This window comes from Octopus sinensis, linkage group LG19, assembly GCF_006345805.1.
Source record: "Octopus sinensis linkage group LG19, ASM634580v1, whole genome shotgun sequence".
Lineage (NCBI taxonomy): Eukaryota > Metazoa > Mollusca > Cephalopoda > Octopoda > Octopodidae > Octopus > Octopus sinensis.
In genome coordinates this window covers 46157291-46176403 of record NC_043015.1, presented here as the reverse complement: position 1 = coordinate 46176403, position 19113 = coordinate 46157291, and the positions used below count along the sequence as shown (strand labels likewise).

The 19113-nt window shown below is 40.3% G+C and overlaps 1 protein-coding gene across 1 annotated transcript in view; it reads left to right on the top strand.

The window, feature by feature from the left end:
- Positions 1-115: 115 nt before the first annotated feature.
- Positions 116-19113, top strand: part of LOC115222068 (putative GPI-anchored protein pfl2) — a gene marked incomplete at its 3' end in the record, with an annotated part of 63568 nt that continues 44570 nt past the window's right edge. Inside the window, exon 1 of the mRNA XM_036511194.1 lies at positions 116-270. The remainder of the gene's footprint in view (positions 271-19113) is intronic.

Sequence of the window (19113 nt, the reverse complement as noted above, 5' to 3'; positions counted from 1 at the left end):
TTTAATCGATTTTAGAAAAGTTTTTACTCAAAATAAATAGTTTTATAATTTAATGTAAGTATATCGCTTACGTAATAATCTATTAGAATTTTTAAAAGAGGTTTTTTTCTCCAAATGTCATTCTACCGTTTCGTTAGTTTCGTCTGTCTTCTGTCATGCGTACTCAAACCCGCCTTATGATATTATGGCGCTTGTGTGATTTCCCTTTTATCTTGGCAAGTTGAATATTCGTTTTATACAGTCAAATTGAACAACTCATCACTATATAAGGTACAGAGACAAAATTTCTACTACCGTATTAATGTATCATGTAGATATTTCCTGCAGCCAATGCTCAGAAATTGAGAATTCGCTGATTGTAAAAAAAAAATGAGGTCTCTTCAGTTCTCTGAAATGAGAAAACACGACACAAAGTGTCATGTTTTCTCGCCTTTTTCATTCTTTTTCCTTTTAGATATCTATTAAAATGCTTTCCAAAGAATCAGATTGGCTTTTTGGTAGATTTCTCCATGTAGATCACCGAATATTTCATGTAAAATAATGTAATATTTATCATTTTATTGTGATTCAAGCAAGCAAGCATCAGTCCTGTCTGTCTGTCATTGCAGAGTTTTTTTTTTCTGCATCTTCAACAAAAAGAAGACAAAAAAAAACGGCAGCTTGGAAAAAGACAAACAAAATTTTATATTAAACTTACTCGAGAAACCTTGAGTATTTTCCATCTTCGCTAAAAATCTTTCTTGTTTAACCTCCAAAGTGTTCTCCCCCAAAAATGTTTCACCTGATTTTTATTACTTCAAAAATTGCTTTTAAATGCATCCAGAGAGTCTTTTTCTTCTCTTCTCTTTTTGCATCTTAAAAATTTAAAAGAAAAGGGAGCAAAATTTCACCTTAGCTTTGAGGTTTCCTATATATATATATATATATATATATATATATATTGTCTCTATGAAGTGTTGTCTTCTTTCCTTTATAACTTAGTCTGCGTCTTGGTATATAAGTAATGTCTAATTTGAAATTTCCCTTTTGTTTTTGTTATTTTTTCTTTCACAATTCCAACCAGGTTTTTGTTTGCATTTTTCCTAGAAATTACCTGATTATTATTATTATTATTTATTTTTTTCCAAATATCACCATCAGTTTCTCCAGGTATGAGATTTATTCTCAAGCATTATATTCGAATTTCCACCCAACAGCTGTAAATTTATAAAGTTATAGCTTCTTCTTTTTTTTTTGTTATTGCCAATCATTTATTTATTTTAATATGTCATATGTATCTCGACTTATTTTGTTTTGAAGTTAATAAAAATCAGGTGAAACATTTTTTTGTGAGAGGAACACTTTGGAGATTAATTAAACAAGGACGATTTTAGCGAAGATGGAAAATACTCAAGATTTCGAGTAAGTTTAATATAAATTTATAAGAAAAAAACAACATAACTCAACTCAAGGAATAGGTTTGAAATCTGCAATTGTGTGGATTTTATATCAATACAATTCTATCTATACAAGGTTATTTTTCTTATTGTGTTTTTTGTTTTCAAGGTATCTTTCAAACGGATTCTTAAAATACTTTCTTTTAAACATCTGTCAAAATAAGAGAGATCTTCCTGTTCTTCACAACCAACACATCTTTTAAATATCCATTTACGAAGCGGACCTATAAAAGGCTTCTCTTCTTGCTCCTCTACATCACTTATCTCCCCATCTTAATATTAAAACATTAGTTATTCCATTTTGTTGTAACATCATTCTTTTTAACACATTCTAAATATTAAAGAACACAGCCTTTTGTTTGTTATTGCTTCGATCACTTTCATCTTAGCCCCCCTTGTGAATGAAATCAACTGATGTTAACTAATTTCTTAAGGAGGCTTAATTAAACAAATCTTACAAGCTTTGAAAATAATGAATTGATATATTTCATCTTTGTTTTTGTTTTTTTTTAAATATTTTTCAAACCTTATTTTATTTGATCATATATAAGCCTTCCTTCCTTCCTTTTGGCAATATGTTTTGTGTGTGTGTGTGTGTATACATGTATATGTATATATATATATATATATCTTTTTTTCTGTCTACTTTTCATTTTTTTTAAATAAATATATTTATTTATGCCTGTTCCTTGTACCTAATCTTTGAAACGTATTCTGGAAAAAGAATAAAGGAATGGTGGAAAACACGTTATATATATATACATATATATATATATATATATATATATGTATGTATAAATAAATATAGATGAGAGAGAGAGAGGGAGATATGCGCGCGTGAGTTGGAAAATGGAAAAGATGAATTAAGGAGAAGTTAACTCAGTCATAGGTAAAGTTTTTGTTTTCCTTTTTCCCCTCATCTGGAAGCTTAATGAAGTGGGTTATCTATGAATGGATGTTGCAGAATTCGATTCGAAAATTTGTTTATATCAATGTGAATCTGTGTTTTCTTTTAGTTTGTCTTACTGTTGGAACAACAACGAAAACAGAATTGGATTTTTTAAGCATCATATACATACGCAAAATAAAATAATAAATCATTCAAATATGTAGGTTTGGACATGAAATTTAGTGCAATGTTTCTTTAATTTTGCCTCAAGTGTGTTGTAAACTTGTCATAACAGTCTCCTCTCCTAATTGTCTGTTTTTTTAGGCACGTATCATCAAAGAAGGCCCGCACCCAACTTCTAAAAAATCACTCTAGTTTTGTTTTGTTGTCTAATTCGGTAACCTTTACGTGATATGTCTGTGTTGTATGTGTGTGTATTTATATTTTGTATGTGTGTATATATTCGACTATAATTCAATTTCATGATTGAAAAGTATGATTTTCTCTCCCTGATGTTCTTCACAATTAATGAATTCGATTATGAAATATGTATCATTTTTTTTTTACACTCAAACTGACACATTTTATTCAGTGGTGGAAAAATTTGTGTATGCATCCTGTGCAAGCTGAAAATGGGTGACCAGTGTGTACACAATACAATTATGAATCTTCATCGCTGGCGGACTATCAGAATTCATCTCCCAACAAATGCCTTCTACTTCATGCTTGCTTAAAATATATCACTGAAGTTATATGTACAAATGTTGTTTGAGGGAATTACAATAGAAATAATACATAATTTCAGATCACTAGCTTAGGGGTTTTTTAAAATCATTTTTTTTCATTGATTAGAAGCAAGAGAGACGCATATGTATGTATGTATGTATGCAAGATCTTCTATTCCCATTTCCAGTTTAGGTTGAGGACCATGGAGGCAAAATGGTTGGAATTTTATGAGAACCATACTCCAAAAAACATAACAGCCAAATCGAATTTTTCGTTAAACAACCAAAACTATTTTGAAGATTTATTGGATCATCATCATCATCATTCATCCGTTTTTCCATGTTGGCATGGCTTGGACGGTTTAACAGGAGCTGGTAAGGCTGGCTGGGCGTGGGGGAGGAGGCAGGCTCCATTGTCTGTTTGGGCATGGTCACTACTAATGGATGGCATTCCTAATGCCAACCACTTATTAAGTGTAATGGGTGTTTTTTTATGTGGTACCAGATTTTAAGATTTTTAGAGATTTTCCAAAATTTCAAATATTTTAGTGTTTTGTTGTTTGCTTTGTTTTTTTGTTTTTTTAATAGGGAAATAATAGATTCTGAATGGCAACTGCTTGCTAGTTAGGATTTGGGGGTTACAGAATAGGTCATAAATCAGTGGTTCTCAACTGGGGTCTGTATGACCCCTGGGGGTCCATATAAAATTTTTAGGGGACCATGCAAGCAAAGTTTAAATTTGGGCTCACAGTAGTATATTAAGGGTTCATGAAAAAATTTTGATTTAGATGTACCTATTGGAAGAGGCACGGGCATGGCTGTGTGGTTAGGGAGCTTGCTTCCTAGCTACATGGGTTCGGGTTCAGTCCCACTGCGTGGCGCTTTGGGCAGGTGTCTTCCGCTACAGCCTCGAGCCGACCGAAGCTTTGTGAATTGAATTCGGAAGCCGGAAGTTACTGCCGTGTGTGTATATGTGCATGTAGGTGCTCAGTGCTTCTCCGAAAGAGAGAGAGCAAGGGTTCTTTTTCAAATGTTTTGCATAATTCAACTTAGATGAGTTAATGTTTGAAAAACAAAATAGGAATGTTGAAAGAAGTATCTGTAAAACTAGTTTTTAAACATCAGGAAGCCATGGGGGAGGGGTCCACCAGAGTAAAATTGTAATCAAAGGAGTCTGTAGGTAAAAAATGGTTGAGAACCATTGCTCATAACTCTTTACTCTTTTACTTGTTTCAGTCATTTGACTGTGGCCATGCTGGAGCACTGCCTTTAGTCGAGCAAATCGACCCCGGGACTTATTCTTTGTAAGCCCAGTACTTATTCTATCGGTCTCTTTTGCCGAACCGCTAAGTGACGGGGACGTAAACATACCACCATCGGTTGTTAACCAATGCTAGAGGGACAGACACAGACACACAAACATATAGACACACACACACACACATATATATATGATGGGCTTCTTTCAGTTTCCGTCTACCAAATCCACTCACAAGGCTTTGGTCGGCCCGAGGCTATAGCAGAAGACACTTGCCCAAGATGCCACGCAGTGGGACTGAACCCGGAACCATGTGGTTGGTTAGCAAGCTACTTACCACACAGCCACTCCTGCGCCTAATGGTTGAGGATTATCTAAAGTGGTTGACAGAATGATCTTTATCAGATGTTGGCTTTCTACAGATACCATTCCCAATGGAGCTGATACTTATTCCTAATAGTAAAAGGTATCTTTTGTATATTAACATGTAATGTCTAGTAGTGACATGACAAAATGTTTGAAATATAAACTTCTAAGCTGATAGAATGCAAGTATCAGTGAAATTCAGAAAGTAAATATTGACTGTCTTTAATCCCCACAATAAAACTGTTATTACACTGTGTAACACAAATTTTGTCCTTGGATAACAACTGTTATTGCCTATTTGCTTACCATTGGTAAGGTATGAAAAATGGCATATATTTTCTTCAGACTTTGCTTTTGGTATATTACTCAAACCCACCAAAGAATCCCTCTTAACATGTAGCTATGATGCTCCCTCACTACTCCTGCTCATGATCAGAGATGCACATATTGTCAGCCACTAAAGGACAAGTTCAAGTGGCTATGGTCAAGCAACTGACAAGCAAATCTGTGGTATTGAGCAGAATATTTGCTATAAAGGTGTTTCTGTTTGAGCAATTTGGCTCTGAATCTGCCTGAAACGTATTGGAACCTAGGGTGTTTTCAAAATATTTGATGTTTGAAGGGAATAATAGTCATTTCATTTGATTTCTAGACAGAAGCAAATAGGAAATAACACTTACTAACCAAAGGCAAAAAAAAAATAGAATAAAAATTTTGTTACATAGTGTTATTAAAAGAGAAGACTATGTGGAGAAAATGGTATCTATCTATGCCTCATTGTTCTAAATTCTAATTCTGCTGTCTTCAACCTTTTTTTTTTACCTTGAAGATCAATAAAATGACTGAATGATCTGCTGGTGGGCTGTTTTAAATGAATGAGCTTTTTATCTCTTACAAAGAGGACCTTTGTGCCAATTCAAGTGTCATCAGAAATATATTCTTTTTTTTTAAATGTTTCTATAGTAACCAGCTTATTTCCGTGTACTTTAAGTGCATGCAAACTCTTGTTGATTGAATAATTCTTATAATTCTTCCACAAACTGGGATTACCATTCCAGGTGCATGTTTTCATGACTTCTCAACATCATTCCAGACAATGTTTTTTTTTGTCTGATGTGGCATCACTGTGTGGTAATAAGTTTGCTTTGAATCCACATCATTTCAGGTTCAGTCCCACTACATGGCACCTTGGGAAAGTATCTTCTACTGCAGCCCCAAGCTGGCCAAAACCTTGTGAGTGGATTTGGTAGAGGGAAATTGAAAGAACCTATTTTATATATATATTTATCATGTTCTAAGGAGAGTGCTTGAGTTTAGAGTGAATGAACGGCAAAAGTGAGGCCGACCAAAGAAAACATGGAGGGGACAGGTGAAGGAGGCGATTGGGAGGGTTGGCTTGAGGATGGAGGATGCCCAAAACCTGTGAGATGGTGTTGGAGGGGTTGCCGTAAGAGTGAGGTAGATCCAGCCACCCCCATTAACGGGGACAAACCTGGATTCAAAATATTGGACAAGGAAAATATGTGTGTGTGTGTATACTCTCACCATCATGGAAGCAGTATCCTTTGTTTCCAATGATTCACGAAAACATATCTGGTCATGGGGAAACATTACCTTACTTGGAAACAGGTGAGGGTTAGCAATAGGAAGAGCATCCAGCCATAGAAAATTTGTCTCGAGTTTCATCCAGCTCATGCACACATGGTAAAGTGGACACGTTCAATTGATTTCAAATTTTGGTGCAAGGCCAGCAATTTTGGGAGAGTGGGTTAGTCGATTACATCAAGCCCAGTACTCATCATCATCATCATCGTTTAACGTCCGTTTTTCCATGCTAGCATGGGTTGGACGGTTCAACTGGGGATCTGGGAAGCCTGAAGGCTGCACCAGGCTCCAGTCTGATCAAGCAGTGTTTCTACAGTTGGATGCCCTTCCTAACGCCAACCACTCTGTTGGGTGTAGTGGGTGTTTTTTACTTGCCACCAGCACAGGTGCCAGGCGAGGCTGGCAACGGCCACGATCGGATTGGTGCATTTTACGTGCGGAAGCCAGTCTGGGCGGCGCTGGCATCGGCCACGATTCAGATGGTGCTTTTTACGTGCCACCGGCACGGAAGCTAGTCTAGGCGGTGCTGGCATCGGCCATGTTCAGATGGTGCTTTTTATCAACCCCTGAAAAGATGAAAGTTAAAGTTGACCTCAACAGAATTTGAACTCAGAACGTGAAGACAGATGAAATGCTGCTAAGCAGTTTGGCCCAGGGTGCTAATAATTCTGCCAGCTTGTTGCCCTATGTTTGATTGATATATCAAAGAAGAAACACAGTTTCCATCTTCCATTCTTAATTCTTTTTTCTGGCTCTTTGCTTTTATTGCTCTGTCAGTTCATGTCTGCATCTCTTATAGTTATTTGTAATGGTCTTTGGTGAATGTTCTGTTTGTTTGTTGTTTGTCCAGATATGGCAGTGTCTCCATATTGTGTATTTCTTTTACTTGTTTCAGTCATTTGACTGCGGCCATGCTGGAGCACCGACTTTTAGTCAAACAAATCCATCCCAGGACTTACTCTTTGTAAGTCCAGTACTTATTCTACTGGTCTCTTTTGCTGAGCCGCTAAGTTATGGGGCACGTAAGCACACAGACATCGGTTGTCAAGCGATGGTGGAGGGACAAACACATGCACACACACATATGTATGTATGTATGTATGTATATCATCATCATCATCGTCGTTTAACGTCCGTTCTCCATGCTAGCATGGGTTGGACAGTTCGACCGGGGTTCTGGGAAGCCAGAAGGCTGCACCAGGCTCCGGTCTAATTTGGCAATGTTTCTATATATATATATATATATATATGTATATATAGCCCCGACTGGTTCTGTGCAGGTGGCACATAAAAAGCACCAACCGACCGTGGCCGATGCCAGACCCCTCTGGCACCTGTGCAGGTGGCACATAAAAAGCACCCACTACACTCACGGAGTGGTTGGCGTTAGGAAGGGCATCCAGCTGTAGAAACACTGCCAGACCAGACTGGAGCCTGGTCCAACCCGTGCTAGCGCGGAAAACGGACGTTAAACGATGATGGTGATATATATACTTTATTTAAAAGCAGCAGAAATATAACAAAAGCTGTTACTCGGAGTTTCATGTTCCCCTTCGTCGGATAGTTTTGTTAAAAACTGTCCAACGAACGGGAACAGGAAACTCCGAGTAACAGCTTTTGTTATATTTCTGCTGCTTTTAAATAAAGCATATTACTCTACCTCTGGTATTTGAGTACTCTTTTTTCCACCTTGTTTCACATTTATGTGCTTACTCCAGTATCTATATATATACATGATGGGCTTCTTTCAGTTTCTATCTACCAGATCCACTCACAAGGCTCTGGTCACCCTGAATCAATAGTAGAAGACACTTGCACACAGTGGGACTGAACCTGGGGTGGTGGTGGATGTGGTTTAGGAGCAAGCTTCTTACCACACAGCCACTCCTGAGAAATGATTTCTTCTTTGTTACTTGTAGGCAAATTGGTTGCTCTGTGATATAAATTCAAGATCTAATGGTTGCGTGGTTAAGAAGCTTGCTTTGCTACCACATTGTTTAGGTTTCTATCCCTCTGCATGGCACCTAGAACAAGTGTCATTTGCTAGAGCCTTGTGTCAACCAGTGCTTTGTGAGTGAATTTGGTAAATGGAAATTGTGTGGAAACTTGTCGTGTGTGTGTGTTTCAACGTGCATAAATGTTAATATTCCATGTTTTTTATGATTTTAGTGAAATGATGATGATGATGTTGGCATTATGTCTGGACCCTCAGTGCTTAAGAAACCCACTGAAATAAAATATCTTGAAATTAGGGTCAGTGACTGGAAGAGCATCCAATTACAAAATCCTGTTTCTAAGTAACTCTCCATCTCAGCCATACCAGCATGGAAATATGGATGCTAAGACAAACAAACAAAAATCTCTCTGTCTGTCTGTCTGTCTCTCTCTCTCTCTGTATGTGTGTATTTATCAGTAACAATTTATGGCATTTGGTTCCATACCAGTTACCATTTAATATGTACTTGCAACTTTGCCATTCTTGATAAGTGTTTACTCTTTTACTCTTTTCAGTCATTTGACTGCGACCATGCTGGAGCACCGCCTTTAGTCGAGCAAATCGACGCCCGGGACTTATTCTTTGTAAGCCCAGTACTTATTCTATCGGTCTCTTTTGCCGAACCGCTAAGTGACGGGGACGTAAACACACCAGCATCGGTTGTCAAGCAATGCTAGGGGGACAAACACACACACATATATATATATATATACATATATACGACAGGCTTCTTTCAGTTTCCATCTACCAAATCCACTCACAAGGCATTGGTCGGCCCGGGGCTATAGCAGAAGACACTTGCCCAAGATGCCACGCAGTGGGACTGAACCCGGAACCATGTGGTTGGTTAGCAAGCTACTTACCACACAGCCACTCCTGTGTTGGTTATGAAATAAATATCCCTTTGTCATACTTTCACCTCTTTCAGTGCCATACCTTACCCCTGCTCCACCTGTTTGAGGAGTTCTTGTCTTGCGAGTTACTCAGTGACTTGATTAGTATTGTTGCCACAAAAAATGTCACTTGGTACTCTCCATAAAGTGGTTGACGTCGGGAAGATTATCCAGCTGTAGAAACAATATCTGAGCAGACATTGGGGCTCAGTGCAGTCCTCTGACTCATTGGCTCCTATCAAACTGTCCAATCCATGCCAGCATGGAAAACAGATGTTAAATTGTGATGATGATGTTGGACTAATGTCTATATGTATTTAGTTTCATTGTGAAATTAGGGCCACAAATACAATTTTTAACAACTTGGGATAATTATCATACTGACTATTTTGCTTGATTTTTTTTTTTTTTTAATAATTTCTCTGGATTAGATTTGCCGCCTTGACTGGCATGTAAAAACAACCAACCGATCGTGGCCATTGCCAGCCTCCCCTGGCACATAAAAAGCACCCACTACACTCACGGAGTGGTTGGCGTTAGGAAGGGCATCCAGCTGTAGAAACAGTGCCAGATCAGACTGGAGCCTGGTGCAACCTCCCGGTTTCCCAGACCCCGGTCGAACCGTCCAACCCATGCTAGCATGGAGAACGGACGTTAAACGATGATGATGATGATGTAATAAAGGGAAAATGAATAAACTTTCTAGACAATGAACTTGTGTTTAACAAAAGATTATCTTGTTCTGAATGTTATTGACTAAGTATTTTCTGTTATAAATCACAACTGAAAGAATTTATTGTACTAACCATCCGAACGTGGCCGTTGCCAGCGCCGCTCCGATTGGCCTCGTGCTGGTGGCACGTAAAAAGCACCATCCGATCGTGGCCATTGCCAGCCTCGTCTGGCACCTGTGTTGGTGGCACGTAAAAAGCACCCACTACACTCACGGAGTGGCTGGTGTTAGGAAGGGCATTCAGCCGTAGAAACCTTGCCAGATCAGACTGGGCCTGGTGCAGCCTTCTTGCTTCCCAGACCCCAGTTGAACCGTCCAACCCATGCTAGCATGGAAAGCGGATGCTAAACGATGATGATGATGAATCATTGATAAAGAAGTTTTCTTAGTTTAGAAAGTTGCTAGCCAAGTGATTCTTTGTTGGATTAACCTGTTAGTGTTTAAACTGGCCATATCCAACCTGAATGTTCTACCTGTTTTAAGTTCAAACCATCCGAATTTGGCCTCTCACACTTACTCTACATTGTCATTCTAAAAGTAGACAACCATATCATTTGAAATCCTGGAGCTACAAGATAATACATGATTAATTCAAATCAATATGTATAAGTAGGTATATTCATTTGGTAAAGTAATCTGAATGCTAAAGAATTAACATTCTGTTTTCTACAGACGTCTGTTATAGAGAAGGTAGTCAGAATAATCCTGGTTCTGTGGGGTTCCTTAACTGGCCCTAGCTGGAGTTTCTTCTGTTTCAGGACTGCATTATTGAAGTTACCACATACATTATATACTATCACCATCTTTTACTTTTTTTTTCTCCCTGTTCTTTATGTAAATCCCTACACAAATTGATGTCTGTCTTTATGATGTCCCCTCCCCATCTATGTGGCTAATAAAAGAATTATTTTTATGGCAGCGAGCTGGCAGAATTGTTAGCATGCTGGGTAAAATGCTTAGTGGCATTTCTTCTGTCTTTACGTTCTGAGCTCAAATTCCACTGAGATCGACTTTGCCTTTCATCCTTTCAGGGTTGATAAAATTAAGTAACAGTGAAACACTGGGGTCGATGTAATCAACTAGTCCCCTTTCCCACAAAATTTCAGGCCTTGTGCCTATAGTAGAGAGAATTATCATTATAATTCTAAGGCCGCGTGCTGGCAGGATCGTTAGCACACCGGGTGAAATGCTTAGCGGTATTTCATCTGTCTTTACGTTCTGAGTTCAAATTCCGCCGAGGTCGACTTTACCTTTCGGGGTCAGTTAAATAAGTACCAGTTACACACTGGGGTTGATATAATCGACTTAATCCATTTGTCTGTCTTTGTTTGTCCCCTCTGTGTTTAACCCCTTGTGGGCAATAATGAAATAAGAAAGAATAATCATTATATTCTGCTGGGGATCAACTTTGCCTTTCGTTCTTTCAGAGTCGATAAAATAAGTACCAGTTGAGCACAGGGGTCAGTGTAATCGACTAGTACCCTCCCCTGAAGTTTCAGGCCTTTTGTTTATAGGAGAGTGTCTATAGTGGAATTGTTATTATTTGTTTATTAATCATTTATTTCTTCTATTTATATATCCCTTAATGTCATAGTGTCTCCTTTTGGTTGATGTAAACCCCACCTGTTTTTGTGTGTTGTGCTTTGTCCTTCGATATTGTCTTCCAGGCCTTTGGCCCTTGTGGCCAATAAAAGAAATCATCATCCCTATTATTATTATTATTATTATTATTATGGCATGTAAGAGAACCATCCGAACGTGGCCGTTGCCAGCGCCGCCCCGACTGGCCTCCGTGCCGGTGGCACGTAAAATGCACCGTCCAATTGTGGCTGTTGCCAGCCTCGTCTGGGCCCCTGTGCCGGTGGCACATAAAAGACACCATCCGATCATGGCTGTTTGCCAAGCCTCGTCTGGCACCTGTGCAGCTGGCACGTAAAAAGCACCCACTACACTCACGGAGTGGTTGGCGTTAGGAAGGGCATCCAGCCGTAGAAACACTGCCAGATCAGACTGGAGCCTGGCGCAGCCTTCTGGCTTCCCAGACTGACCCCAGTTGAACCGTCCAACCCATGCTAGCATGGAAAACGGACGTTAAACGATGATGATGAGTAGTAGTAGTAGTAGTATCATCATTGAAACACTAAATCTGCCATGCTGACAATTGCATTCAGCTACAGTCCAGTTTATTCTCTCAGCTGACCGTACACAGCCCACTTTAATCTGATGAAGCTTGTACAAACTTCATTGCTCCTTCTCTCTTGGTTTTGTTTGTGTTTGTTTTAGTCCTTTTTTTTTTCCCTCCCCACTGAACACTTGAATTAATTGGCTTTCTTCTAGTGTTTTCTTTTGTCAATTAGCTACTTTAACACCAGTTTATTTTTTATTTATTGAATTATTTCTTCTTTCATCTTTTAAAGTTTTTTTCTTCACATTCTCTTGAAAAGTTTATCTTAACCACTTTTTAATGATATCTCATTTGCTTTATAGTTAACATATCATTCCAGGTACTGATTATTATTATTATTATTATTGAGTAAGAGAGCAGTGCATGCCATCAAAGTGACACTGGAGTAAAATATATGAAGCCCAGTATACCCATCTGATAAGGGTACACCTGGCACATGCATCACAACCATATGTGCGCGACATGGTGATCTCATATCAAGATAAACAGCACATGACCTTGCAGGTGGAGGCCAAGTTAGAATTTTCTTCTGGTCGAGTAACCCATCCTGCTCAAAAGGTCCCTGAATATGGGTTGTTTAAGGATGTTGAATGAAACACCCATGTTTCCAAAGATGAATTATTCAAACCCCAAAGAATCCCTCTCGACACACGGCTATGATGCTCCCCCACTACTTCTGCTCGTGATCAGAGATGCACATATCGTCAGCCACCAAGGGACATGCTCAACTGGTTACAGTCAAACAACTGACAAGCAAATCTGTGGTATTGAGCAGAATATTTGCTGTAGCCCATCTTTTATACCAAGACAAAACAATGTACATGATAACACTTCCAGTAAGTTAAGATCAGAAGCCACGAGAGCCACTGCCTGGTACTGCATCAGGGCATTATTATTATTATTATTATTATTGAGTGAGAGAGCAGTGCAATCCATCAAAGTGGCACCTGGGTAAAATATACGAAGCCCAATATACCCATCATGACTACCTGTATGCAGACGTTGCACAGTATACAATATCGTGACGTTGTTGATTGAAGGTATTTTGTCTACCTGGGGTTTGTACTGTTCATCAAGTAACAAGGACCTCAGACAGACGATTCCAACTGTCTGACAGGTATCGACTAGATTTCCCGGATGTGCTAGTGTGGACCTGGTCAAACCACATAATATATATTTATTATTCGTTTCTGTCATTTGACTGTGGCCACGCTCTTGCCAAGCCGCTAAGTTACAGGGATATAAACACACCAGCATCGGTTGTCAAGCGATGTTGGGGGTATAAACACAGACAAACACACATCATCATCATCATCATCATCCGCTTTCCATGCTAGCATGGGTTGGACGGTTCAACTGGGGTCTGTGAAGCCAGAAGGCTGCTTCAGGCCCAGTCTGATCTGGCAGTGTTTCTACGACTGGGTGCCCTTCCTAACGCCAACCGCTCCGAGAGTGAAGTGGGTGCTTTTTATGTGCCACCCGCACAGGTGCCAGACTGAGCTGGCAGGCGGCCACGGACGGATGGTGCTTTTTACGTGCCACCCGCACAGGTGCCAGATGGAGCTGGCAGACAACCACGGACGGATGGTGCTTTATACGTGCCACTGTCACAGGGGCCAGGCGAGGCTGGCAACGGCCATGAACGGATGGTGCTTTTTATGTGCCACTGGCACGGGGGCCAGGCGAGGCTGGCAACGGCCACGAACGGATGGTGCTTTTTACGTGCCACTGGCACGGGGGCCAGGCGAGGCTGGCAACGGCCACGAACGGATGGTGCTTTTTACTTGCCGTCGGGGCGGCGCTGGCAACAGCCACGATCGGATGGTTCGCTTACTTGTCACCGGCACTGGTATCACAGCTGCAATTTCCATTGATGTTGATCGGCTTCGATTTTGGTTCTGCTTTCTGATATCTGATTTGATTTGATTTTGATTTTAATATTGATATATATATATATATATATATGACGGGCTTCTTTCAGTTTCTGTCTACCAAATCCACTCACAAGGCTTTGGTCGGCTCAAGGTTATAGTAGAAGTAGAAGACACTTGCCCAAGGTGCCACACAGTGGGACTGAACTTGGATCCATGTGGTTGGTAAGCAAGCTACTTACTACACAGCCACTCCTGTGCCTATATATTTCAAAACTGAAATAGCATTAAACTACTGGTCTAATAGAATTAATGCCTGTAGTAGTAGTTTTAAGCTAGTAAGACTGTGCCACTGAGAGAGTGGGTGTTCTTAGTACAAAAGCACATTCATGTTATCACCATCAATATTTGGTTTCAGCTAGTTATGACTATACTTAGTGATAAACTATGAGCTGATACCTAGCAACAGTATAGTCTTTTGATAAAAGAATAACCATTTTCGCTATTAAGTAGCTAATGGTTTTACTTGTATGTTAATATTTGCATTTACCTACCACTAATTTCTGCCCACCATACATCTCTACTGGAACCAGCAAATTTGCTTCTATGTGGTTACTCTTGCTGCTGGAAATAATAGCCAAATCTCCCGTAGCATATGTAGCCATTGGTTACCTGCACATTGGAAAAAGACACGATCATCATGGGTGGAATACCTATTTCTTTTACTACCCACAAGGGGCTAAACACAGAGGAGACAAACAAGGACAGACAAACGGATTAAGTTGATTACATCGACCCCAGTGCGTAACTGGTATTTAATTTATCGACCCCGAAAGGATGAAAGGCAAAGTCGACCTCGGTGGAATTTGAACTCAGAACGTAACGACAGACGAAATACCTATTTCTTTATTACCCACAAGGGGCTAAACATAGAGGGGACAAACAAAGGACAGACAAACGGATTAAGTTGATTATATTGACCCCAGTGAGTAACTGGTACTTAATTTATCGACCCCGAAAGGATGAAAGGCAAAGTCGACCTCGGCGGAATTTGAACTCAGAACGTAACGGCAGACGAAATACGGCTACGCATTTCGCCCGGTTTGCTAACGTTTCAGCCAGCTCGCCGCCTTCCATGGGTGGAATGCCTTTAGTCAGTCAACAATCCGCTTCAAGGTTGACCTGGGGCTAAAATCAACTCTCTTCTGTATGAAAACCAAATACTCGTCAACCCAATACTTTTGTCCATTGTTACCGTGACTCCTGCATCACAACCAGGGATGCATTAAGTGTCTGTGTGACCCTTTAGCATTCAGATTACTCTGTCAAATGTAATGCTTATTTATTCATATCCACGCTGGTGGAACGTAATAAGCACCATTTCGGGCATGGGTCAATGCTACTGCTGTCTGACTGGCTTCCCGTGCTGGTGGCACAAAATCACCATGTGAACATGGTTGATTCCAGGGCCCCTTGACTGGCTCCCGTGCCGACGGCATATATAAGCACCCTCGAACATACTCGATGCCAGAGCCCCGTTACTGGCTCCTGTGCCTGTGACATGTAAAAAGCACCATCCAAACCTGGTCGGTGCCAGTGCCCCCCTACTGGGTCCTGTGTCGGTGGCATGTAATAAGCACCATTCAAACATGGTTGATGCCAGTGCCCCCCGACTGGCTCCCATGCTGGTGGCACGTGTACAGTAACCACTATGCTCCCAGAGTGGTTGGCATCTAGCTGTATGAAGGGCATCCAGCTGTAGAAACCTTGCCAGATCAGATTGGTGTCTGGTGCAGCCTCCTGACTTACCAGTCCTCAGTCAAACCGTCCAACCCATACCAGCATGGAAGGCGGACGTTAAATGATGATAAATGATAATGACAATGTTTTGTGTTAAACATACACTATGTTGTAAGCTCTGAGATTTTGACGATGATTGTATATTTTTAGAATTATATCATAGGGTAGTGAGAAGGGGCTAGATTATCCAGTTTGAACATGAATCAGGAAGAATATTTGAGCCAGATATGGCCAGTTTGAATGCTGAAGGGTTAATGGTTAATGAGTGGCTGGTAAGATTTTTTTTGTAATTAATCTCTCTCTCATAAAAGGGCCCCATGCTAAAAACATTATGAGTGGCTGTGTGGTAAGTAGCTTGTTTACCAACCACATGGTTCCGTGTTCAGTCCCACTGCGTGGCACCTTGAGCAAGTGTCTTCTATAGCCTCGGGCCGACCAAAGCCTTGTGACTGGATTTGGTAGACGGAAACTGAAAGAAGCCCGTCGTATATATGTATATGCGTGTGTGTGTTTGTCCCCCTAGCATTGCTTGACAACCGATGTTTGTGTGTTTACATCCCCGTTACTTAGCGGTTCAGCAAAAGAGACCGATAGAATAAGTACTGGCCTTACAAAAGAATAAGTCCCGGGGTCGAGTTGCTCGTCTAAAAAAGGCGGTGCTCCAGCATGGCCGCAGTCAAATGACTGAAACGAGTAAAAGAGAGAGTATTCCTTTGCCTCATAGCATATACTTTTACTCTGCATTTATTTCTGGTTTTTTTTTATTTGCATTTGTTGTTGCTGGTGCAGATCTACAACAACTGATTCCCCAGTTGCTGTCGGGGCTAAAGTTGTTCATTCATATCAAGGGTTTATATAATGTTTAGAGGTTGGTCTTACGGGCATGTTTGTCTGGGCAAGGGACATGTCACTTCCATTCTAACAATACGAAAGATTGGGATTTGTTTGAAGGAAGTAACCATCAAGTACATGCATGATTGTGGGGGTTAAGAAAGTGTGTCATGCAACCAGGTCTGACCCGTGTGTGTGTGTGTGTGTATGCGATGGGCTTCTTTCAGTTTCTGCTTACCAAATTCCTTACTTATTCCTCGGTATCTTTTGCTGAACCACTAAGTTACGAGCATGTAAACACACCAGCATCAGTTGTCAAGCGATGGCGGTGGGGGGAACAAACACAGACACACACACACACAATGGGCTTCTTTCAGTTTCCGTCTACCAGATCCACTCACAAGGTTTTGGTCAGCTTGAGAGTATAGTAGATGACACTAACCCAAGGTGCTACGCAGTGGGACTGAACCCAGAACCATGATGTTGGTAAGCAATCTACTTACCACACAGCCACTCCTGCGCCTATAACTTTTAACTGCACAGCTTGTCAGTGAATTTGGTAGACAGAAACTGAAAGAAGCCTGTCGTATATATATAAATATATAGAAGTTCAGCAAAAATTTAGATTCAAATGAATATGGTACTTAATTTAGATGCACCAGAATTCTGTATGGTGTTATCCATAAAAATCCGTGGGGTGATTATAATCAAAATAAGCAACAAGAATGACTCCGGTAATTTGGTACAATCGTTTCGTACTACATCATTTTACTAAATGTTGTAATACTTACAACATTTAATAAAATGATGTAGTATGAAACGATCGTACCAAATTACCGGAGTCATTCTTGTTGCTTATTTTGATTATAATATATATATATATATATATATATATATATCCGGTGCCAGACCCCCCTGGCACCTGTGCAGGTGGCATGTAAAAAGCACCCACTACACTCACGGAGTGGTTGGCGTTAGGAAGGATATCCAGCTGTAGAAAGACTGCCAGATCAGACTGGAGCCTGGTGCAGCCCTGGCTTCCCAGACACCGGTCGAACTGTCCAACCCGTGCTAGCGCGGAAAACGGACGTTAAACGACGATGATGATGATGATGATGATATATATATATATATGTGTGTATTTATGTGTGATTGTATTTGTCCTCCTTTCATTGCTTGGCAACTGATGTTAGTGTGTTTACATCACCATAACTTAGCAGTTCAGCAATAGAGACTGATAGAATAAATATCAGGCTTTAAAAAAAAAAAGTACTGGGGTTGATTCGTTCGACAAAAAATTCTTCATGCCCCAGCATGGCCGCAGTCTAATGACTGGAAGAAGTAAAAGATAAAAGATACCTATGTAAGTCTTAAAGTAGAAGGTTTTTCTCATAGTCTCCTTGTGTATATATTTGACTACTGTTGCTACTGCTACTTCTATAACAGTACTCTCTCTCTCTCTCTATCACTCGATACTCTGTGCATTTATTTGGTTTTGCATATATGTGAGAGGCTGGAACGTCAGGTCTTTTTGATCATAGCTGCTCTGTCGAAGCTGGCCCGGGGCTAAAACCACAGCATCCACAACATTCACAGCTGCAACAACCTGGCTTGCGAGTCTCCTCCGTTTGCAGGCAGACTCTCACTTTCATGCAAAAGCCATCACTGGTTCCGTACCACTGCTGCTACTACTACTACTACTACTACTACTACTACTACCACCACCACTACTGCTACCACCACTACTACCACCACCACTACTACTACTACTACTACTACTACCACCACCACTACTACTACCACCACCACTACTACTACCACCACCACTACTACTACCACCACTACTACCACCACCACTACTACTACCACCACTACTACCACCACCACTACTACTACTACTACCGCTACTACTACCACCACCACTACTACTACCACCACCACTACTACTACCACCACCACTACTACTACCACCACCACTACTACTACTACCACCACCACCACTACTACTATCACCACCATATATACTACTACCACTACTACTACTACTATCACCACCATATATACTACTACCACTACTACTACTTCTACTACCACCACCACTAACTAGCACATGTATTGCTACTGCTAATAGTATGTTGATATGAGTTAGTTGTAGGTTCGCAGTATTTCGGAGACTCTTTTATGAATTTTTTTTTTTTCCCCTCTCTCCCTTTTTAGTCACCAAGTGGACTTAGATTTCTCTGCAAAACGGAAGGCTAGATTACTATCTAGTCTGAGTTTTTTTTGTTTTTTTTTTTTAATATATTTTAGGGGTCATTTTAAGTGAGACTTCATTTTATTTTTCGTAACACATCTTCTATTTCCATCACTACTCCGATTATTATCATTATTATTATTTTCTATGGCATCATCCTCGCCTCGATCTCTTTGTAAAACCTGTAGCCCCGGTTAATAAAGAGAAACCACGGTTGCTGTTGTTGTTGTTGTTATTATTCCTTATTTATTTAGGCATTGAAAGGGAGTAA